The sequence below is a fragment of the Abrus precatorius genome, unplaced genomic scaffold, assembly GCF_003935025.1.
Source record: "Abrus precatorius isolate BTA unplaced genomic scaffold, Abrus_2018 Scaffold7, whole genome shotgun sequence".
Lineage (NCBI taxonomy): Eukaryota > Viridiplantae > Streptophyta > Magnoliopsida > Fabales > Fabaceae > Abrus > Abrus precatorius.
The window spans coordinates 50,065-74,199 of record NW_020874417.1 but is presented as its reverse complement, the minus strand read 5'-3'; the positions used below and the strand labels follow the sequence as shown (position 1 = coordinate 74,199).

Here is a 24,135-nt window from a genome sequence, read left to right as displayed (position 1 = left end):
CAGCGTCTCAGAGAGTTTAGGGTTTAGGGGTTTAGGGTTAGGGGTTGGGGTTTCGGGTTTAGGATTTAGGGTTTCGGGTTTTGGGTTAAGGGTTTACGGTTAAGGGTTTAGGGTTAGGGGTTAGGGGTTAGGGTTTAGGGTTTAGGGTTTATTGTTTCGACGTTACCTCGAGCTACGGGCTGAGTTTTGGGATAAATCTTTTTTGTTGTGAAGCTCTTTTCTGGGGCTTCACTGTGGACTCCGGTTGTGCAGAAAATGGAGCTCGCAAATTAAAGCTATGACCTTCGTAACTTGTTTCATATGGCTACACTTTCTGCCCCGTTTTAGTGTTTCAGCGATATCTCAAGCTGCGAGACGAGTTTTGAGTCGGTTCCTGATTCATTTTGAAGATGTCATCATAGGCTTCGCTCTGGATTCTGGTTTTGCGGAAAACGGATCTCGAACTTGAAAGATATGACCTTTGCAGTTTGTTCTCACTCGCTGCACCCCTTAGATTCTAAGCGTTTCTGGGCAACGTTTACTGTTTTGACGATATATCGCGCTCGAGCTGAGTTTCGAGTGGAATTTTTTTTTGTTACGAAGCTCTTTTCTGGGGCTTCGCTGTGGACTCTGGTTGTGCAGAAAATGGAGCTCGCAAATGAAAGGTATGGCCTTCGCAACTTGTTTGACATGGCTACACTTTCAGCCTCGTTTTAGTGTTTCGGTGATATCTTGAGCTGCGGGACGAATATTGAGCTGGTTTCTAATTCATTTCAAAGATCTCGTCAGGGGCTTCGCTCTGGAGTCTGGTTTTGCGAAAAATGGATCCCAGACCTGAAGCATATGACCTTTGCAGTTTATTTTGATTGGCTGCACCCCTCAGATTCTGAGCGTTTCTGGGGAACGTTTTCTGTTTCGACGATACCTTGAGCTACGGGCTGAGTTTCAGGACAAATTTTTTTTGTTGCGAAGCTCTTTTCTGGGGCTTCACTGTGGACTCTGGTTTTGCAGAAAACGGAGCTCGTAGATGAAAGCGATGGCCTTCGCAACTTATATAACACGGCTGAACTTTCTGCTCAATTTTACTGTTTCGGCGATATCTCGAGCTGCAGGACGAGTTTTTAGCCGGTTCCTGATTCATTTCGATGATCTCGTCAGGGGCTTCACTTTGGAGTCTGGTTTTTTGGAAAATGGATCCTGGACCTGAAAGATATGATCTTTGCAGTTTATTCTGACTGGCTGCACCCCTCAGATTCTGAGCGTTTTTGAGCAACGTTTACTGTTTCGACTATAGCTCGAGCTACGTGCCGAGTTTCGAGACGAATCTTTTTTTATTGTGAAGCTCTTTTATGGGGCTTTTTTGTGCACTTTGATTTTGCAGAAAATGGAGCTCACAGATGAAAGGTATGGTTTTCGCAGCTTGTTTCACACGGCTACACTTTTAGCCCTGTTTTGCTGTTTCAGCGATATTTCGAGCTACGGGACGAGTTTTGAGTCGGTTCCTGATTCATTTCGAAGAGCTTTTCTGGGGCTTAGGGTTTAAGGTTTGAGGTTTGGAGTTCAGGGTTTGGGGTTTAGGGTTGGGGGTTCAGGGGTTAAGGGTTTAGGGGTTTGGGGTTGGGGGTTTGGGGTTAGGGGTTTAGGGGTTAGGGGTTTAGGGGTCTAGGGTTATGGTTAGGGGTTTAGGGGTATAGGGTTAGGGTTTAGGGGTTAGGGTATGGGGTTTAGGGTTTAGGGGTTGGGGTTTAGGGTCTGGGGTTGGGGGTTAGGGGTTGGGGTTTAGGGGTTGGGGGTTTAGGGGTTAGGGGTTGGGGTTTAGGGGTTAGGGGTTAGGGGTTTAGGGGTTAGGGGTTGGGGTTTAGGGGTTTAGGGTTTGGGGGTTGGGGGTTTAGGGTTTGGGGTTTAGGGGTTGGGGTTTAGGGTTTAGGGTTTTGAGACAATTTTTTTTTGTTGCGAAGCTCTTTTCTGAGGCTTCACTATAAAGTCCTGTTTAGCAGAAAAATAAGCTCGCAGATCAAAGCTATGACCTTCATAAGTTGTTTCACACGGGTGTATTTTCAGCCTCGTTTTACTGTTTGGGCGATATATCGAGCTTTGGGACGAGTTTTGAATTGGTTCCTGATTCATTTGAAAGATCTCGTCATGAGCTTCACTGTGGAGTCCCATTTTTTAGAAAATAGATCTCGGACCTGAAAGATATGGCCTTCACAGTTTGGTCCAAGGGGCTATACCCCTCTAGTTTCTGAACGTTTCCGGTCAATGTTTACTGTTTCGACGCTATCTAGAGCTACGAGCTGAGTTTTGATACGATTCTTCGTTTGTTGTGAATCACTTTTCTCGGGCTTCAGTATGGATTCTGGTTTTGCAGAAAATGGAGCTTGCAGATGAAAGCTACGGCCTTCACAACTTGTTTCACATAACTACACTTTCAGCCTCGTTTTACTGTTTGGGCGATATCTTGAGCTGCTAGATGAGTTTTGAGCCGGTTCCTAATTCCTATCGAAGATCTCGTCAAGGGCTTCACTCTGGAGCCTAGTTTTACCGAAAATGGATCTCAAACCTGAAAGATATGACCTTCGCAGTTTGTTCTGAGTCGCTGCACCCCTCTAGATTTTGAGCCTTTTCGAGCAATGTTTATTATTTCGACCACATCTAAAGCTACGCGCCGAGTTTCGAGACGATTCTTTTTTGTATTGCGAAGCTCTTTTCTGAGGCTTCACGACGGGGTCCTATTTTGTAAAAAATAGAGCTCGCAGTTGAAAGCTATGGCCTTCGCAACTTGTTCCACACGACTGCACTTTCAGCCTCATTTTACTGTTTGGGCGATATCTCGAGCTGCGGGATGAGTTTTGAGCTGGTTGCTGATTCATTTCGAAGATCTCGTCAGGGGATTCACTTTGGAATCTGGTTTTGCAGAAAATGGATCTTGAACTTGAATTATATGGCCTTCGCAGTCTGTTTCGAGTGGTTGCACCCCTCTAAATTTTGAGCTTTTCCGCGTAACGTTTACTGTTTTGACGATATCTCAAGCTACGGGTCGAGTTTCGAGATAATTTTTTTGTTGTTGCAAATCTTTTTTCTGGGGTTTCACTGTGGAGTTTAGTGTTTCAAAAAATGGAGCTCACAGATAAAAGCTATGGCCTTCGCAACTTATTCAACACAGGTGCAGTATCAACCTTTTTTTACTATTTTGGCGATATCTCTAGCTGGGGGCCGACTCTTCAGCGGTTCATGACTCATTTCGAAGCTCTCATCAGGGGATTCACTGTGTAGTCTGGTTTTGAAAAAAATGGATCTCGAAGCTGAAAGATATAGCCCTGGCAGTTTGTTCTGAGAGGTTGTACCCCTCCAGATTTTGCGCGTTACCGGCAACGTTTACTATTTTTACGATATCTCGAGCTACGCACTGAGTTATGAGATGATTCTCTTTTTGTTATAAACCTATTCTCTGGGGCTTCACAATGGAGTCTGATTTTGCAGAAAACGGAGCTCACAAATGAAAGTTATGGCCTTCGCAGCTTGTTTTACACGGCTGCACTTTTAGCTCCATTTTACTGTTTTCGCGATATCTAGATCTGCGGGACGAGTTTTGAGCTGGTTCCTGATTCATTTCGGAGATCTCATTAGGGACTTCACTCTAGAGTCTGGTTTTCTAGAAAATGGATCTCGAACCTGAAAGATATGGCCTTCGCAGTCTATTCCGAGTGGCTGCACCCCTCCAAATTTTGAGCGTTTCCGTGCAACGTTTACTGTTTCAATGATATCTTGAGCTATGCATCGAGTTTTGAGATGATTCTCTTTTTGTTATGAACCTATTCTCTGGGGCTTCGCAATGGAGTCCGGTTTTGCAGAAAATAGAGCTCTCGAAGGAAAGCTATGACCTTCGCAACTTGTTTTACACGACTGCACTTTTAGCCCCATTTTACTGCTTTAGCGATATCTAAAACTGCAAAACGAGTTTTGAGTTGGTTCCTGCTTCATTTCACAGATCTCGTCAAGGGCTTCACTCTAGAGTCTGGTTTTCCAAAAAACGGATCTCGGACCTAAAAGATATGGCCGTCGCAGTCTATTCCGAGTGGCTGCACCCCTCCAAAATTTGAGGGTTTTCGTGCAACATTTACTGTTTCGACGATATCTAAAGCAACGAGTTGAGTTTCGAGATGATTTTTTTGTTGTTGCGAAGCTCTTTTCTGGGGCTTCACTATGGTGTTTGGTTTTGCAAAAAATGGAGCTCGCAGATAAAAGCTACAGCCTTCGCAACTTGTTCCACACTGTTGCACTTTCAGACCCATTTTACTGTTTGGGCGATATCTTGAGCTGCGAGAAATTTTTGAATTGGTTTCTGAGTCATTTTGAAGATGTCATCAGTAGCTTCACTCTGGAGTCTGGTTTTGCAGAAAATGGATCTTGGACTTGAAAGATATGGCTTTCGCAGTTTGTTCCGAGTGGCTGCACTCCTTTAGATTCTGAGCGTTTCCGGGCAATGTTTACTGTTTCAACGATATCTCGAGTTATGGGCCAAGTTTCAAGACAATTCTTTTTTTGTTCCGAAGCTCTCTTCTGGGGCATCACCTTGGAGTCCAGTTTTGTAGAAAACGGACCTTGCAAACAAAAGCTATGGCCTTTGCAACTTGTTCCACACTGCTGCACTTTCAGCCCCGTTTTACTGTTTGGGCAATATCTTGAGGTGCGAGACAATTTTTGAGTTGGTTCTTGATTCATTTCGTAGATGTCATCAGTAGCTTCACTCTGGAGTCTGGTTTTATGGAAAACGGATCTCGGACCTGAAAGATATGGCCTTCGCAGTTTGTTCCGAGTAGCTGCACTCCTCCAAATTTTGAGCGTTTCTGGGAAAAGTTTATTGTTTCGACGATATCTCGAGCTTCAGTCCGAGTTATCAGACGATTCTTTTTTTGTAGTGAAGCTTTTTTCTGGGGCTTCACTATGGAGTTCGATTTTGCAGAAAACATAGGTCGTAGATGAAAGCTATGACCTTCGTAAGTTGTTCCACATGGTTGCACTTTCAGCGCTGTTTTACCTTTTGCGTGATATCTCGAGCTTCAGACGAAGTTATCAGACGATTCTTTTTTGGTAGCGAACCTCTTTTCTGGGGCTTCACTATGGACTCTGGTTTTACAGAAAATGGATTTCACACATGATAGCTATAGCCTTCGTAACTTGTTCCACAGACTGCACTTTCAGCCCGGTTTTAGTGTTTGGGCGATATCTCGAGCTGCGGGACGAGTTTTGAGCCGGTTCCTTATTCATTTTGAATATCTCGTCAGGGGCTTCACTCTGGAGTCTGGTTTTATAGAAAATGGATCTCGGACCTGAAAGGTGTGGCCTTCCTAGATTGTTTTGAGTGGCTACACTCTTCCAGATTCTACGATATCACGAGCTACGGACTGAGTTTCGAGACGATTTTTTGTTGTTGTGAAGCTCTTTTCTGAGGCTTCAATATGAAGCCCGGTTTTGCAGAAAATAGAGCTCGCAGATGAAAGCTATGGCCTTCGCAACTTCTTCCACGCAGCTGCACTTTCAGCCCTGTTTAACTGTTTGGGCGATCTCTCGAGCTAAGGGACGAGGTTTCAGTTGGTTCCTGATTCATTTTGAATATCTCATCAAGGGCTTCACTCTAGAATCTGGTTTTACAGAAAACAGATCTCGGACCTGAAAGATATGACCTTCGTAGTTTGTTCCGAGTGGCTGCACTCTTCCAGATTCTGAGCGTTTACGGGCAACGTTTATTGTTTCGACTATATCTCGAGCTATGGGCCAAGTTTCAAGACGATTCTTTTTTTGTTAAGAAGCTTTTTTCTGGGGCTTAACTATGGAATCCAGTTTTGTTGAAAACGGAGTTCGCAGATGAAAGCTATGGCCTTCTCAACCTTTTCCATAGGCTGCACTTTCACCCCATTTTACTGTTTAGGCGATATCTCCAGCTACGAGATGAGTTTTGAGCCAGTTCGTGATTCATTTTGAAGATCTCGTCAGGGGCTTCACTCTGGGTTCTAGTTTTGCGGAAAATGGATCTTAGACCTAAAAGATATGGCCTTTGTAGTTTGTTATGAGTGGGTGCACTCCTCTAGAGTTTGAGCATTTCCGGACAATGTTTACTATTTTGACGATATCTCTAGCTACGGGCTGAGCTTCAAGACGATTATTTTTTTGTTGCAAAGCTCTTTTCTGTGGCTTCACTATGGTGTCCAGTTTTGATGAAAATGGAGCTTTCAGATAAGAGCTATGGCCATCGCAACTTGTTCCACAGGCTGCACTTTCAGCCCCGTTTAACTGTTTGAGCGATCTCTTGAGCTGCGAGACGAGTTTTCAGTCGGTTCCTAATTCATTTTGAAGATCTTGTAAGGGGCTTCACCCTGGAGTCTAGTTTTGCAAAAAATGGATCTCAGACCTGAATGATATGGCCTTCGCAGTTTGTTCCGAGTGGCTGACTCCTCTAGATTCTGAGCGTTTCTGGGCAAAGTTTATTGTTTTGACGATATATCGAGCTACGGCCCGAGTTATGAGACGATTTTTTGTTGTTGCAAACTCTTTTATGGAGTTTCACTACGGAGTCCGATTTCGCAGAAAATGGAGGTCTCAGATGAAAGCCATGGCCTTCGCAACTTGTTTCACAGGCTGCCCGTTCGGCGCTATTTTACTATTTGAGCGATATCTCGAGCTGCATGACGAATTTTGGGCCGATTCCTGATTCATTTCGAAGATCTCGTCATGAGCTTCACTCTGGAGTCTGGTTTTGCAGAAAACAGTTCTCAAACCTGAAAGAGATGGCCTTCACAGTTTGTTCTGAGTGGCTGCACTCCTCCAGATTCTGATCGTGTGCTGGCAAAGTTTATTGTTTTGACGATATCTCGAGCTACGGGCTGAGTTATGATACGATTCTTTTTTTGTTGCAAAGATCTTTTATGGGGCTTCACTACGGGTCCTATTTTGCAGAAAACGGTGCTCGCAGGTAAAATCTATGGCCTTCGCAACTAGTTCCACACAGCTGCATTTTCAGCTCCATTTTACTGTTTGGGCAATATCTCGAGTTGCGGGACGAGTTCTAAGATGGTTTTTGATTCATTTTAAAGATCTCGTTAGGGGCTTCACTCTGGAGTTTGGTTTTGCAGAAAACGAATCTCAAACCTAAAAGATATGGCATTTGTAGTTTGTTCCGAGTGGCTGCAGTCCTCCAGATTGTGAGCATTTCTGGGCAACGTTTACTGTTTCGACAATATCTCGAGCTATGAGCCAAGTTTCGAGACTATTCTTTTTTGTTGCGAAGCTCTTTTCTGGGGCTTCAGTATGGAGTTTTACTTTTGTAGAAAATAGAGCTCGAAGATGATAGCTATGGCCTTCGCAACTTCTTCCACGCGGCTGCATTTTCAGCCCCGTTTAACTATTTGGGCGATATCTGGAGCTGCGGAACGAGCTTTCAGCCAGTTCCTGATTCATTTTGACGATCTCGTCAACGGCTTCACTCTGGAGTCTGGTTTGACAGAAAACGGATCTCGAATCTGAAGGATATTGCCTTCGCAGTTTGTTCTGAGTGGCTGCACTCCTCCAGATTCTGAGTATTTTCAGGCAACGTCTATTGTTTGGACGATATCTAATGCTACGGGCCAAGTTTCGAGATGATTCTTTTTCTGTTGCAAAGATCTTTTCTGGGGCTTCACTATGGAGTGCGGTTTTACAGAAATCGGAGCCCGTAGATAATAGCTAAGGACTTCGTAACTTGTTCCACACGGTTGCACATTTAGCCCTATTTTACTGCTTGGGCGATATCTGGAGCTGTAAGACGAGTTTTGAGCCAGTTCCTAATTCATTTCGAAGATCTCGTCATAGGTTTCATTCTGGAGTCTGATTTTGCAGAAAATGGATCTCGGACCTGAATGATATGGCCTTCACCGTTTGTTCTGAGTGGCTGCACTCCTTTAGATTATGAGCATTTTCGGGCAACGTTTACAGTTTTGACGATATCTCAAGCTACAGACCAAGTTATGAGACGATTCTTTTTTTTTTTGTGTGGTGAAGCTCTTTTCTTGGGCTTCACTATGGAGTCCGGTATTGCAGAAAACAAGGCTCGCAGATGAAAGCTATGGCCTTCGCAACTTGTTCCACACGGCTGCACTTTCAGCTCCATTTTAGTGTTTGGGGGATACCGTCTAGAAAGAAAAGAGAACTCTCAACAAGCTGGAACTAATCAAGATCAATAGGAAGAGGAGTTAGCTAGAAATTCTTTTTTTGACAAAGTTCATGCCACGACGATCTATATGGAAGGGCTGTTTTGTTGATGCATTCCTGTTGAAGTTGAAAAAGAGACAAACACTCATGTTTCAGCTCCCGGATCTGCTTGGATTATCGTATAATAAGAGGAGCCGTCTTAGGAAATGACTGAACTTAAAAGACAGATGCCACCGCTGCGAGGCAGTAACTTGTCTGATCTTGCGGTGCACTCACTCCCGTTACGAGAATGAAATGACGCCCCAGCTCGACTCGAGACCAAGACTCCTTACAACTCGCACCAATAGCGGCACTGAGCGGCCGGAGATTGATTGAAAAGGCAGCCGCCCCTCCCCCCGCCTACCTACTCGTGCTCGTAGCTCGATCGGAGGTTAAGAGAGAGTGTGGTCCGGCGGAAAAACAGAAGTCGTCCGTATCCAGTGATACGTTAATTGCTCAGTAGTGCTTCGCCACTACCGTAGCAGGCGGAAATAGCTTAATGGTAGAGCATAGCCTTGCCAAGGCTGAGGTTGAGGGTTCAAGTCCCTCCTTCCGCTCTTGGCTTCGTCGTTTAGTGGTAACGAGTAGAGTAGGCATCGCCTCTCGATCCAATCCGTCTTTCCCTGGCCTCCCCACCACACTCTTGATACGAAATAAACCTCCCGCCATAGAATAGAGAAGAAAGAGATCTAAAGTCTGGGTCCCCTCGATCACCCTTCCCTTGAACCTGAACTGGTCGAGAGAGATGAACCCGCACCACATTTTATAACCTTCGAACCGAAACCCCCAACTAGAGATGGAATTCCAGAACCTAAACAACTCAATTGAGAGCTCCGTGACCGGTTCAATTCAAGGGAAGGTCCACCAATAATGGAAAGGCCATTCCCCTCCCTATCCGTTTCTTGATCCCTCATTCCACGAATTCGTTGTTACTGATTCATTCAAGGACTGAAAGCTTTTCGTTTTATGAAAAGGCATAGACTCCCCACTTCTTTGTCTTATTAGCGCAGGTCTTCGTCAATGATGAAAGCCGCTGAACTTAAGACTCGAGTTGAGAAAGAGGGCTAGGCCAAGGATAGGAGGGCTTTCAGGGACTGGGGAAGACGGGTGGATTATAGAGCTAGGGGCGGATCAGAGGTTTGTCCATTGGGATTGGGCATGGACGAGCCTCGACTGGGCCAGCATTGATGAAAAAAATGAAAAAAAAAACTTATCCCATCGCATCATTAACCGGTGTAGGATTAAAGATCAGGTCCAGGATTCGAGTCAAATCGACCTTCCCTCTCATCTCAGGGTGAGGCAAGGTAGCTTGCTCAAATGTTCGTTGTTCAATATCTCGGCAGCTCCAGAAGTTGGACTAGCTGCTCCCATTCCTCAAAGCCCGGAGTGGATTCTAGGGGAAGGGCGGAGCCTCACCTTGCAGTAGGAAGGTCTTCGTTGCTGGGACGGGTTCAAACTGGACTGAAGGGAGGAGGAATGAAATACTCCGATCTTACTGGGGATTCATCACTGGCTAGGGCTTTCGAATCAAAGCATGGGCATCTGCAAGTAAGAGGGAACAGTAGATCGTCGATTGAAGAGCCAGGTCAGTCAACTTCTATTGGGACTTCTATTGATTATTGATTCGACTAGAGGGACTCCTAGCTACTTGTATGACGGGGCCCCATGGAGACGCAGGAGATGCAGGAGCCGCCAGCCGGATCGACCAATAAATGATAGAGGGATGGGCTCATTCGACTAATTAGTGATCCCTGGCCCTACCTAACAAAGAGATGTCCCTAAACTATCAAAAATAAGAGGGGATTGGTTGATCGGAAAGCTCGGGCAGGAGTAGGACATTCCATACAAATCTTTCTGATCCGCTAGCTGTCACTCCTTGCCCTATTCGGTCAAGCAGCCTCACTCCTCTCAAATCCTATTTTTTCATCGACAGGTAGGGTTAATTCTAAGGTTCCTTATTCCGGTTGTTAAGCGGAAGAAGAGGGAGAAAGAATGGGCACAGCCCACCAGCAGCCCGCGTTTTCGACCCTTTAAAATAAAATAAAATAAAATAAAATGAAACAAGAATCTGTGTTCACTATCTATGGAGCGGAGTGACTATCCTTAATCTCCTCTTCCCTATCTCCCCCTTGCGTTTTTTTCTTTTTCTCGCCGGCAGGTAGTTTACTTGCTTACTTGTTAGAGTAAGGAGAATCCATTTCTTTTATTGGCGCCCGATAGGTATTCGATTGAGTCGAAAGCCTACCAACGCATAAAGGTTCCGATTCGAGCGAGAGCCCAAACTGGGGAGGCGAGAACGTCTTGATCGAAAGCTCCACTGTTCTGAATAATGAGAAAGACTTTTCAAAATTCGATCAAATCGATCGAGAATCTTATCATCTGTTAGGTAGGCCAACCGACCGACCGAGTTTTGTTGGGCGTCCATGTCACAGAACCTTTCTTCTAGCCAAGAATCCCATTATTGATCGAATCGGGGCGGATCCAATTCATTGGCAAATGAAAAATCTACTGTTTTCTTTTATCAGAAAAAAACCTAGAAAAGAAGAAGAGTAACTAAGACAAGAGCTAGGTAAGCAAGAAGGAGAGGCTAGAAAAGGCGGGGCAAGGGGCTCTCCATCTCTAGGAAGATTGTGTCCAGGATCTGGTAATCTAAGTTCTGGTCGGCTCTAGCCTGTGCTTTATTACAGGTAGTCATTCCCCCCGTTCCTTTAGTCTTTTCAACGTTGAATCTTAAGTCGCGGTCATGTCTCGCCCCCCAGTATAGTGACCGATTCCATGTTTCCCCCGAATTTCATCAGTTCCAGGCTTTCCTCTCCCAGCAAGAGGATGCGCGCCTTAACTTAAAAGAAAGTTCGCGCGGCTTTACTTTACCAAGGCTTTTTTTTTTCTTTCTGAAGGGCTTGCGGTTCATTACACCAAAGGCTTTCAGTGAACTATTGAAGCTATCGAGAGAGTACCAAATGCTGACGAAGGTTACCGACTTTCGGTGGACGCGGAGCCAACGAGTCTTTAAGTAAGTGGGCGAACAGCGTAACGAGTCTAAGGTTACAGAAGCGTTCGCCAACTTTGCTAGGTAAACGCATTGCAAGCAAATAGAGCAGAGAGCTTACCGTCTCTTTCTATTAGAGTCGCGAGCTTGTTGTAGCTTGTTGAGTAAGGCCGTGAAGGGATAACTTGCTGCTTACTTGCTATATCCCCGCGTTCTTGCACGGCTCGTTCTTCGAGCCCTGCTTCTCCCTTCCCCCTCTCCCCGTTCGTTCTACCGTCCAAAACAAGGCCGGCCGTATGGAGTATAGCCAAGTGGTAAGGCATCGGTTTTTGGTACCGGCATGCAAAGGTTCGAATCCTTTTACTCCAGATTATGAACACCCGATCGGATCTGTCAAGAACGAGCTGACGACTACAGGGGAAGCGGCTGATTGCAGTCCCTGAGCCCAGCCCGGGTGCATGGTTCCCTGGCGCTTCATGGGACGGGCGTTCGCAGTCCCCCTCCCTCTAATCTAACCCTCCCCCGCTCCCCATACGAATTTGAACTACGATCCCCTGGAGCAAAACGCTGTGGATACACTTTTGAATGCTGTCACCGAAAGTGTCAAAAAACTGACGGTAACACATAATTTTCCCTGCCGGAAAACTGGACATATTCAAAAATAGTCGAGCAGGTCATTCATTGGGGATCCGGCGGATCTACGTTATATGAGATTTTTTCTGATATTACGGAGTATGGCTTTGCCAGTAATGACTTTCACGAGGCATTAAATATCCTCTATTCTATTGGGGGGCCGGGGGTTGGTGGATAAAGATGGACAGTAAGGATTGCGTAATATCCATTTTTCGGCCTCGCTTAGGTTCCTCTCGATTCTCCCCGGATTTGAGGATCACCTTTGACCTGCCCGACATGCTGTTGACTTGGAGATGAATTCTTCGGCCGTACCTTCTGCGGTCGTTACGCTTGGTCGGTCATGCTGGGACCAAAGAAAAGTAGAAGCCTCAACCGTGTCGAAGGCATTATAACTACAGTACGCGACCTCCAAAATCAACATCTACATCCCGTCGCTACCCTTTCAGCCCTTTAAATGTTCATCTTCCCGCGTGAGGGTGATCAGCGTTCTCGTTCACGAAGCCAACCGAGTAGCTCATGGGAAGGAGCATGTGAGGGAGAAGGACCAAACTTCGTCTCTTCGAACGGAGCCCAGGTTTCCTTTTTGATACTATGTAACACCTCCTCATCAACATACGTTTCCCGAATAACCATTCATTTAATGAAAAACCTGCGCTTGTTAGCAGCTGAATCACTCTCTCCTCTCGTAGTGGGCCTCTTTTCTTTCCCCCGCTGGCATGAGGAAAGGGTCCATTCCACTAGCTCTTATTGTGAAAATCAATATAGGGGTGCGCTTTCCCTTTGAATGAGTAGATCTTCCAGCCCCCGTGCCTACCTTTACTCAATGCTCCTGAAGTCCGAAAAGGAGACTGAGTGGACAGGGGGCAGGGAAGTTAAGTTAAAGAAATGGTAGTCGTGGACTGCGCATGCCTACTTTTGGTAATCCTTATTGTGATCCCTCACTCTGGGCTAAGATAGTCTCTTAAGTGCTAGCGTGACGGGGGAGCAAATAGCAATGAACCTTATCTAAAGTATTAGTTCCCTCCTACCAAGAACAACTTTTTTTTAAGTTATCTATGCGGGGAAAAGGCTACCGATAGGCGGATTGACGCATCTAAGCAGGCAGGGAATACTTAGTGCTTGGAATATGAATGCAATGAGGCTTGGGCGAGAGAGCTGGTCTAGGAGGCCCAGATATTGCATCATGTGAAAGCAGCGAAAAGACCCATAAGAGCTGTAAACAAGTGAGATAGGCACGAAAGGGGGGGGTGCCGAAAGATTTATGACCTTTGGCTTTGTCACGAGCTGGACTCGAACCAGCGTGCTCCAGATACTTTTTTTATCTGGATTTCAGCCTTCCTGATCGTGACTTTGGTAACCCGGTTCGTCAAAAAAAACTAGCGAGGACTACATCCGGGGGTTACTAGATCTGGAGGTTACTAGAATAAATAGTCTTTTTTTTATTAAAGCCCTCTATCCGGACTCCCCCTAGACCTCTGTCCGGCCTAGGAACCGTCTCTAAGCTAGAGCTCCTGTCTCCTCACTTAGAGAGCGTACCAATTCGTTCCCTCTTTTTTTTTTTTTCCTAAATCCTTTCTCTAACATAAAAGACGTATGGCGCTTATGAAGAATTCACTCGTAGGACCATAAGTAGCTAGGTCCTGTACTGTATCTATTAATAAAGGCAAGTTATTAACGTCCTCTTCTAAAACGTGGGACGTTAATTCATGTATGGTCCAATTAGGGGATAGGGGGAAATTGTGTCTATCTAAGAGACTTTGGGTAATGGTATCGATGGCATTTTTTGCCGAAATAATAGCCTGCTCCTGCTGCTGAGCAGGAGTGTATACTTGTCCGTGTGGAGGATTTAGGATTTGAGTGAATTCTCTTATCAGTTTTGTCAGCGATAATACGGGTTCACGTCTTTCCATAAAAATGATTTTTCCTGTTGTTCCGCTTTCCTTAGGCGGGAGAGAAAATATTCGCCTAAGGAAAGAGGAACGAACGAAGTAGCTCGAAAGAGGGGCATCTATCTCTATTGATCGAGCTGAAGGAGATAGGGGATCCACTGAGATTTCTCTCCTCTCCCACTTCTCCAGCTTGGGAATACTTCCTTCTATTGGCTATATATCTGTAGTCACAATGCCAGTTCTAGCTATCTTCTGGATAGAAGCGCAGGTGCTTGAGTTCAAGGCAGACAGGTAAGGGTAGGTAGTAAAGGCAAGCGCATAGTTCAGTGATCTACGGTCGAAAGAGGGTACTCTCCTCGTTCCGAGTCGCCATGAGGCATAAAAGCAAAACATTCCCCTAGAAGGGAGCTTCGATAGGTATCCTTTTACGCTATTTGCTTCGATGCTTTACTACTCTTGAATGTCGGAAATCAGATTCTCTTTTTTCTTCTTTCTTATCTGAGACTGATGCCAGCTTAGAAAGTGAGGCACTATTCGCTAATCAGGAAAGAGGCTTGACTCTTGCTTGTCGATCTCTATTCCTCCTCGTACATTAAGCAGAGCAGGGAATAGGAATAGTCAAAGAAAGTAGGAAAGTCATCAGGTAGGTAAGCAAGCCGACCTGGTGCCAAGCTAAAGACAAGGATCACATCGATAAGAGCAAAAGCAAAGACGGCTTATGCCGAATATCTTGAACTCAAAGAAAACCAAGCCTAACTACTTTCATACCAGGAAATCGAAGATGTGCCAAATCGTTCTCTATCGAATCGTAGTCTAGAGCCAAAGAACCGCATTCAAGCCATAGGATGGAAAGAAAGCCTAGGGAATGAAAAATGACAGTTCATCAATCAAAACAATTACTAGATCGAGCACGCGACGCGCATAGTCTTAAGTTCAAGAGCGGGTTGTCTCCTCTTCAACATTTCTACTACTTCCTTGCCCCCCCTTTTCAGAGATCTCCTTGTTCTCTTCCCAGATTTTCCTCTATACTTCCGCCGCCTTCTTCATCATGTTGTTCCATCCTTCAGGGATGTTCGGTAGGTGTCCGGGCTTCCTAAAAAATCCTTCCGGCAAGAATGCTGCTTGAACATTCTAAGACATTGAACCGTCTCGCTCTTGTGAACACTGATCATAAGTGGCAAAAGCCGCCGGAATCCTAATTTATTGTCCATAAGCTCTCCTCGCTACTGTAAAAATTGAAAATGTCTTTTTATACACTGGCGCAGATGGCACCGATGGACCAATGCCTTCGTCTATCACCCGAATTTATAGTAGTAGTGCCAGATCAAGCGGAGAGAGCTTTCAAGGAACGAAGTTTTTTGAGTACTATACTATACTATAGTAGAGGTAAACTTCGTTCTAAAGAGGTAGCAAGAACCGTCACAAACTACCTTGTCCTGAAATCCCACCTTTCCGATATGACGAATAGTTGAATACACTTCTGAGGCCTTGCCCGGATTTAGATGTGTCACTTTGATCCGAAGCGAACGATGCCTTAACTGATGAGTGACGAAGGTAGCTAACCTCCATCGTATTATCCAATAAGCCCTCTTTTCCGAGTCTGGAAAGCAGCTAATTGAAAAGGATGAGCTAGTTAATTAGCCAAGAAAGACTAAGAAGAAGAATGATAGATTGGGAATTCTCGGACTAAACTCCGTAATCTTCCTTCCTCTGGTCGAGCTAATTGACGGTAGCGAGCAGAAGAAGAAGCGAAGCTACATCCCATTCCTTCTTATCTACGTAAGACATAGAAAAGAGTTCAGCTAGCTTTCCGTAACGGGCTACTAACTACGACTTTGCTTCCCTAGATTAGCAGCAGCAAGTCGAAGGTCTTCGTCAGGTGTCGGAATCACATTTAGATTGTGGTCTATGAACTCAATACTAGATAAAGAAGCAGCGAACAACTGAAAGAATAGAGGGAAGGTAGCTTTGCTTTCAAACTTTTCTCTTCGTCATTCTAAAGCAAGGAATGAAGTAGCCCGTATAGCAAGAAGGAAGACTATAGGAAATGCAATGAACTTTATCGTAATAGATAGATCATAATTTAATGCGTCGAACTCGTCTATTTCGAGTGACCCCTCTATGCCTACTCTACTAATGACGGCATCTAATTAAATTAAGAATATCGTCATAACATAAATAGTAGGCACGATGCCAATTCCACTCCATTATGAGCTTTCCTAATTCTCCTAGTTGTGCCTAATGATCCGAGGAATGATAATGACGGCTACGAAGTAAGCCGAAGAAGAGCTAGCAACTGTCATACTAACTATAATAAAGGCAATCGCAGCTAGATCCAGGTTAATCTAACTCATGTGCTATTAACTCTGAAATCATAGGTAGCTACTTCCTTCCAACTTAAGGCATCTGACGTTCCATTCTTATTGTTGTTGTCAAGTCTTGGACTCTGTTAAAATAGGAATCTGTAAAGTGTTCCATCAACTCAATACCCTGCTGCTTCTCAATTCCTGATTTAATCAGTGCCAGAGGAATTCATTCGGATTAAAGAAAGTCTCGTAGGAAAGGGAGCCAATGATAGATGCTTTGAAATAGCGTAAAGAAAGATTGTATCAATATCAAGGCAAGTCTAATGCGAGTAATTGCATCAATCCCATCCATGGAATTTCCGGAAGAGTCACTCGCCAGAGCAGAGGAAGGGAATTCGGAACTCAATCACCAAGTTAACCTTCCCATTGTCTATGCCATCAACAAAGGAAGAGGTGAGCTACTAACTCGTCCCCTCTCGTTCCACTTCTGTCTGTTCTTTCATTGCTATTCTTTCATTGTCAAGTGTCGGACTCTGGTCTTTTTGGAACAAGAAAGTTTTCCGTGAGTGAGATTTCCCCTCTCTTCTTTGATCTTTTCTTCCCAAAGCTCACTAATTTAGTGATAGAGGCTGCTGCTAGCGACGGGTAGCTACTAGGAAGAGTTTACGGAAATAGCTCAACCTATAGCATAGCGAAAAAATCATAAGAGAATCAAGCTGTTAGCAGAGGGTGGAGAAGTGCTACACCTTCGTGGATTGATGCTATCCGAGTTTCGTGTACTAATCGATTCCACTTTTCACTTTGTCGAGATTGGCTTGGTCTTCAGTGTGGGCAGTCTCCTATATCAAAGAGAATAGTAAGAGAAAGAGAAAGATAGACTTTTGGCTTTCTCCTTTTATACCGCTCCTGCCTTCCCTTTTTGGTACGAGTTTCAATTGGCATAACTTTCATTAAATGGATTAGCCTACCATTTTCCTGAGGGTGGCAACCTAAAGTTTAGATAGAAAAGTCCTCTCTTTCTATTCATAGAGAATCCATCCTCAAACTAAAAGGAGTTCAACTCCGTCGTCCGATCTTAAGATGTTAGGTTCTTTTTTAAATTCAATAAAGCATTCAAAAGGAGGAAAGATAGTCATAAAAGACTAGTATTGAAGGTTGCATTTCACCAGCAACCATTGTCACTAGATATGGTAGATCCCTAGCTAAGGGAGACTTCCTCTTTTCACGACGAATTGCACGACTAACGAGCACTTTAGCAAAGGACTTGAAGAGAGGGTGCGTTATATTATAGGGTGATGGAAGAGCTATCTATAGCTATCGTGTACTTGCTTTCTCTTCTTTATCTTGTGAGTAACTATGGAATTTATTCTTTCGACGAGGCTTTCAAAGTAGTTAGGAAGCACTCCAACGAGCGTTGAGCGGTTATGCCTGTCCTAAAGTAAAGGCCGTTCGAGGCCTGCCCCCTACCCTTTTCCCTTTAAAGGCATCCGGGGAGGACGTCAACCGGCTAGTGCAAGAATTCAGGCTCGACTGAGTTGTTTCGCCCGGAACTCCATCCATCCTGGGAAAGTTTACTAAAACAGTAGTTTCGAGCGCTGCTATAAAATCAGTGTCTTTTGTTCCTGGGAGTCAAGTTGCTAGGGTCTTCTTTGAGTTAAAGACAATCCTAGGGAAAGAACAGACTAGTTGTCGCATTATCCGCAGCGATGTCTTTGTATCTTCCCTTGTCGCAGATCGGCTGTTAGGAAGAAGAGTTATATCTGTCGCATATGAGCTGTAGCGAATGAGCTGTTATCGAATCTAATGCCTCTGTAACTCTTCCTTTCTTAACGGTAGTCTTTCGCCATTTTCATTTTTTTGACCTGAGGTATAATAGAAATTCAAATAAACAAAACAAAGAAGAGTCTTAGGGCGGCGCTTGCACGAGACTCGAGTTACTGTAAGAAGGAAAGGAGTTGCTCTGCACATACTTAAGAATGAAGCGGCCCTTCTCGTGCTAAAGGACCAAGCTTACCTCCAAAAAGAAAGCCGAATCCAGTGCTCAAACCAAAGCCCAAGGCATGATCTAACAGTTCTAAGCCTGCTTTTCCTCATCCTAGTCCTACTATAAGCCTTATAAGTTTCGAACTATTCATAAGTAATATAAATTTCTAGAGGAAGATTCAAATTCATACTTAATCTCTGCCACTAGTGCCTCACTTGCCTTAGAGGACCCTCGTACTGTTCTCGAATAAGCAGCTTGAGACAGAGCTCTTTTCTCTTTTCTTTTCATCCTATCTGCTCTTTCTTATCCTCCATCATATTACAGAAAAAAGGGCATTTTGGGGGAGTTTTCGAGGTCGGACTAGGACTAGTCGACGAGACGTAGCAGCTTATCCATCCCTTTTATAGATAGGAAAGGCTTTCGATCGAAGCTCTCACTAAGCTAGCTTAACTCGTCGAACTACTTGAACTATAGGAAGGCTAGGAGAATTTATAATATAATAAATAATAGGCTTACTACAAAAGATCGGAAGAGAAAAAGAAAATCAAAAAAGTCCAAGTGGAATAATATGCTGTAGCTGTTATAGAATCCTCTGCTCTTTGTGCTGGATTTACTCCTACTAGTGCTTTATGAGTTAGATCCTTCTTCTCTCTCCTCTGCATGAGATCTTTTTTCCCGAGGATTTGCTTTGAAGGAAAGGATTGCCCTCATTCATATATATAGGAAGTTGCCCGAAGAGTCACCGCTTACCGGATATCGATGAGGGAGAGGAGCCGTGATCCCCCGAGTGTCCGACCAGCACTTCAAACTTGTGTTCTAGCAAGGGACATAGCTTGGCTTCGGTGATGAAAGTCCTTGTCATAAATACCAATTATTGAGAGAATGTTATCGAAAAGTGGGCGGCTTTGAGGAAATCTCTCACGTCGGAAGATTTACGGCGTAGTAAAAAAGAACCCGGTTGAACAAAGGAACGATTCCGTTTATTAGCAAGCCTTTCTCCCACGATAGAAGTTAGCAGAATCTATCCCAGTAAAGAGATCTGTAAATGGACCAGCTAAGCATCATTGGCTTGGTGAACTACTATCGATGCAACTCTCACTCAATGATGGATCTATTTCTATCTTCTCCCGGATACATAGGCCAACTGCTGGCTCTATACTCCTAGTTTATGGGACGGACTGGATCACCCTTCCACTACTGAGATTGAATGACCTGTTTGAGAGGATAGCTAGCCAATGAGATGAGCTACCCATTGAGGGGGCTTAAACTGGTGTCCCTATGTGCCAGCCCTTTCAAACAAATAGGTCCTTCCTTGCGTACTATACTTAACTTATAGAATTCCTGTTTCAATAAACGGCCTATCTTTTGCATTTGAAGGGACCTATCGTGCTTTCCTCCCTCCCCCCCCTACTTAAGAATCCAAAGGTGACTTCTCTCCTAACTAGCTTGCTACCCGAGAAGCTCCTCTGCTACGACCTCCTTCACTCCACTGCTTTGGCATAGGGGTCGGGGCCCATTTTGAGGTGACTTTCTTTCTTCACGATAGGCCAGGTTAAAGCGGGATCAGATCAGCGGCGGTGCCTTATGTAGCAGTCCGTTCAATAGGCCTTAGAGAAGAGAAAATGCGAGAAAGCCTGAATTCAGCTCTGGCATAAGAAGTAGCCTAAGCCTATGTAACGCTAGGAAGGAGCAGAACCCAGTTATTGAATAAGATTCGGGCGGGCATGCAACCTAGCACGGAAACCAATTATCACAGCAGCAAGAACAAAAAATGTCGCAATAATGATTGGGCGCAGCTAATAACTAGGTTAACCGGAAAGGCTGCATCCGTGAAGTCCGGGTTAATCGAAGTGAGTTGGTGTGAACTACCTCTCTGGTGAGTTTGGTTTGGTGTCTAGTGGGCGGTGTTCTATGTAGTTGCAAGTTTTTAAACAATTGGATTTTTTTTAGTTTTGCTCCGTTTTATTTCGTGTGTGTTTTCTTTTGTTTTGGTTTAGTTTTTTTCTTACTTATTGGTAGAAACGAAGTTAGAGAGCTAGCCCGTGTTGAAATCCCGTCAACGGGGAGAGGGGAGGTCTGAGGGCAATATAAGGCATACTACTAATCGATTCTTTGGCCATTCGTGATCGAATACAACCCAGGAAGAGTTGTACGCCTACATAACCTACCTCCCAGACCAAGGGAAGAAGGTAGGCAAAGATTTTCTACCTCCTGTAAGCTCGTTACGCTGTTCGCCCACTTACTTAAAGACTCGTTGGTTCACGACTCTATAAATGAAAATTTGAATTTGAGTCGTTACCTACAGAAGCAGTTGCCCTTCTCCGGATTTACCCGGTGAGGGTGGCGCTTGTGAGTCAAAGTTGACACTTTCCATGTATGGATCATACCTTTGGCATCCTGGGACAGTAGCCCCAGGTACTGATGAAGTGACTCCCGGGTAGAGAAAGAAAGTGCTGGCAGAAAGGAACTCTCAAAGCATGGGGTTTCGCCGGGCGAAGCTCCTATCCCCAATGTTGTCGGCATTTCCGTTCTTTGCATGTTAGCACTTTTACCTGACCCTTCGTCACTACTTTCTGATCATGTGGATGCCGCTCTTAGAGAATCCGCGAAAGGAGACTGTGAGGGAGATGGGTCCTAGCTACTTCTTTCATACCAAGAAAGAGAAGAAGGGATGCTTGCTATCATTCCAGTGCCACTGTCCAATCAGTGAGTCCTCTTTATTGAATCTAATTCCCAAGCAAAGGAGAATAAGGTAAGGTGCCAAGTTCAAGGCAAAGCTTAGTCGGATTCTTCCCCTAGGTTAACTACCTTTAGCTTTCGATAAGACAGTTCAAGCAGAAGACTAACTTGAGGATGTCACGTGGAAGCTTTCCTAAATCCATTTGACCGGAGCCGGAAAACTACTTATATATGTAAGGATATACCACCAAACCTGTGAGCCTTCCCAAATTCAACAGATTCCACTATAGCAACTAAACTCTTCAGATCAGGAATCGCCTTTCTTATCTATTTTCTTTCACGCCCTGAGCCTGAGCTAACTCATTTATCTTTCGGTCTAGTCCAGTTCGGCGTAGCTCCAAGCGAAAACATAAAAGAATTCTCTGAGTAGATCCATGTACTGTCAAATCTCTTTCATTTGAGAAGCTTGCACTTAGGAATACAGGGCGAGGATTGTCAACACGAGATCCATTTACTTGACCTCGTCCTCTGTAGGGGGCACAGGCTCTACATCCTATTCTTGAACTGACTCTCGTCTCTTTGCTCTTTGTTTGACGGAGACAGAGTTTATAGACAATTGGAAGAGATCTGAAAGAAAGATCTCCAGAACTTTCGGCGTCAGACAAAGTTTTCGGCGCAGGGAGCGGAGTTGGCAGGTAGCCCACTATGTTTTCTGAGATCGACGTACGTACTGGCCGGCTAGCCAAGCTTCCCTTTCTTCTTCACTTAGATGCGGCTCGAGGGGTACTTTTCTGCCTCGACCGTTCTTCACTTCAGCCCGACAGGCTCCTCAAGGTCATAGCCCATGTCCTTCGCTTCTTTGCAATCGGACTTTTCTCTTTCTTATCTCACCATCGGTGACGATTCTTTCCAGCGTAGAAGAAGACTTCCGGGCTACCCTGTGAAAGATGAGGAAAAAAACCTTCCATTGAGAGGACGAATGTCGCTCCATTAGGGTCCTCTGCCTGAGAAGGTTGCTGTAATGCAGGAAGTGGCATCTTTACCGAGAGTTGAAGTAATTCCCCCAGCCCCAGTTTAGAGATTTCGTCAACGGGGTCATGCTCTTTGAGATAGCGTTGACCGTAAATCCCTTAGCTTTCGACTTTGGGATTCGGAGAGGTCTACGAACCTGTGCTTCGGCTTTCGCTGGCGGGCTTTCGTCATCCATCACTGTCTGGGCTGGGCCGTCGTTGTAAAGACGCGCATCCGTACAGACAGTATGCCTAGACTCCTTTAAAAAAATGAAAAAAGGGCTTCTTGTCGGCAAATACCCAGTATCTCCCTTCTCATCAACGTATTTGAAGCATTGATGAAGGGTGGAAGGTACCACGCTGTGGATCCAAGCAGGAAGTTTAGGAGGTGTCACCGTCAATCACGTAAGAAGTGACCTCAGTCTTCAGATCCCATGTTTGGCACACACAAGAGACGAATCTTGCCGATGGCTCTTTGCGAGTCGGCATTGTACCCCGGAATAGTCACCTTGGTCTGACTTAGCCGGCTCGTAGGAATGAATTCCAAGATCGGCTAGGGCCCGCAGTGGCATCACGTTGATGGAGGCCCCAGGGTCGATCTCTACCCGCGGTAGCCTTCTTTCTTTCGCCGATGTCACCGGTGAGAAAAAGAGGCCGCTTATGTATGCTTCTTCCTGTCCAGCAAGATGTCTTCTGTCGAGAAGGTTATATCTGCACTCTGGACTTTCTTCATTGGTGCTTCCATGTACTCATCTTCGATGCTTTGAACTTCCACCCTGTTGACATGTAGGGCATACTTTTCTTTGCTTCCTTCCTACTACTAAGCTGCTTTATAGGCTAAAGCCTCCTATCTACGGTAGCTGACGCAGCAAGACCCAGATACGGATCTTTTTCAGTCTCTTTCGTTGGGGCAAAGCAAAGAGGGAGGACTTTCGGAAGAAGGCGTCGTCCGCTGATGATCTTGAGGTTGGGAGGCAGGTCAGGGGGAGAACTAATGCTTGTGGATAGCCCGCGAAAACTCCTTACTTAGGCTTTCCCCCCGGAAGAGCTGATGCTACTTACTAAGAAACTTCCGTTAGTGAGGAGAGAACTATAGGCTTTAGCCCAAAGACAGAGTCAGGGATTTCTTAACAATCAATCTAGTCCCTCCTGAAATGAAATAAGACAAGTGGGTGGAGTGAGCCTAGAGTAGAATAAGACTCCCTCTTAAACTCTCAACTCATACCAGGGCAGGCAGGGAAAGACTGAGACTACCGATACCGAGCCGGGGTTGATGAAAGATCACAGGATGGATACCCTATGGTATTTGGTAGGGCACTATTCTCTTTTGGAATGAAATGCTAAGGAATACCGCGGACACTACGTCTATCAGAAATACCTTCCAACGTCACTTGGATTCTACAAAGAATACTCGATCCAATATTATATCACGAAACGTCTGATACGAAGATGATCTATCACCATACGTTTGATACTATTCAGTCGACAAATCAATGAATCTTGTATCTCCTTATTCGTACAACGTGGTTATCTCCTATTCTTAGAGATAATTCAAGCAACTTTTGATGTGACTTACTCTTCCGTGGCATTCAAGAAGTTCTCTAGTATAACTTAAAGTGATCCACTATTAAAGCTCTTTTATTATCTATAAAAACATTTCTATAAGAGTAATTCTAGGATGTATAGGGATTCCATTCGACCCATGGTTGGAGCCTAATGCATGATTGTTGGTTTGTCATATAAAGATTTATGGATCTTTGTGTCAGACGATGCATCATAATATATATCATCTGGTTCTCTGTTTACATCTTTTCCAGTCATCTCTTTAGCATATCATTTTTTAATAATAGTTGGAGATTTTCGCCGTTATATTAAATCCGTCTTATTTCTCGTCAATCTGTAGTGGAGTATATAATCAGTTCGAATTGTATATTGAAGCTAGATTGAAAAAACCGATCCAGTTGACCATTTTAAAGTTTGTGTTTTCTTCTTTTTTTGTATAAAAAGCTAAAAACATTATCAAAAAATGGACTGTTCTTGTCTTATTCTTCTCTCTCCCGCACCCCTCCCCGGATTCTTTCTATATTCCTAGACCTCGGACACTGTATTTCAGTAAACTCGTTAGCATGAATCTATATGTGATTAGGGGACCTAGTATTAGCCAGTGGGTACGCCATGCGATGAATTTTGATTGTATGAAAATTTCAGGATCAATGATATAGTACATTGAACAGAATCATCTACATCAATGCTTGTCCCTCTGGATCAAAGGTAAGCAGATTACTACATCCATTACGTCATATCTCGATAGTATGATATGAATATATAATAACTCGAGCACTCCCTATTCATGCATTGAAATTCACATTTTGTGCCATCAGCAGGGTTTATCGCAAAATCCACGAGAAGCAACCGGGACGGATATACTTGTGATCGTGCCAAA

At 44.6% G+C, this 24,135-nt stretch overlaps 1 non-coding gene across 1 annotated transcript; it reads left to right on the top strand.

Annotated features, from left to right (window-relative positions):
- The first annotated feature begins 8,687 nt into the window (after positions 1-8,687).
- On the top strand, positions 8,688-8,759 carry TRNAG-GCC. The gene has a single exon. It is a non-coding gene; the product is annotated as a tRNA-Gly (tRNA).
- Positions 8,760-24,135: the final 15,376 nt, after the last annotated feature.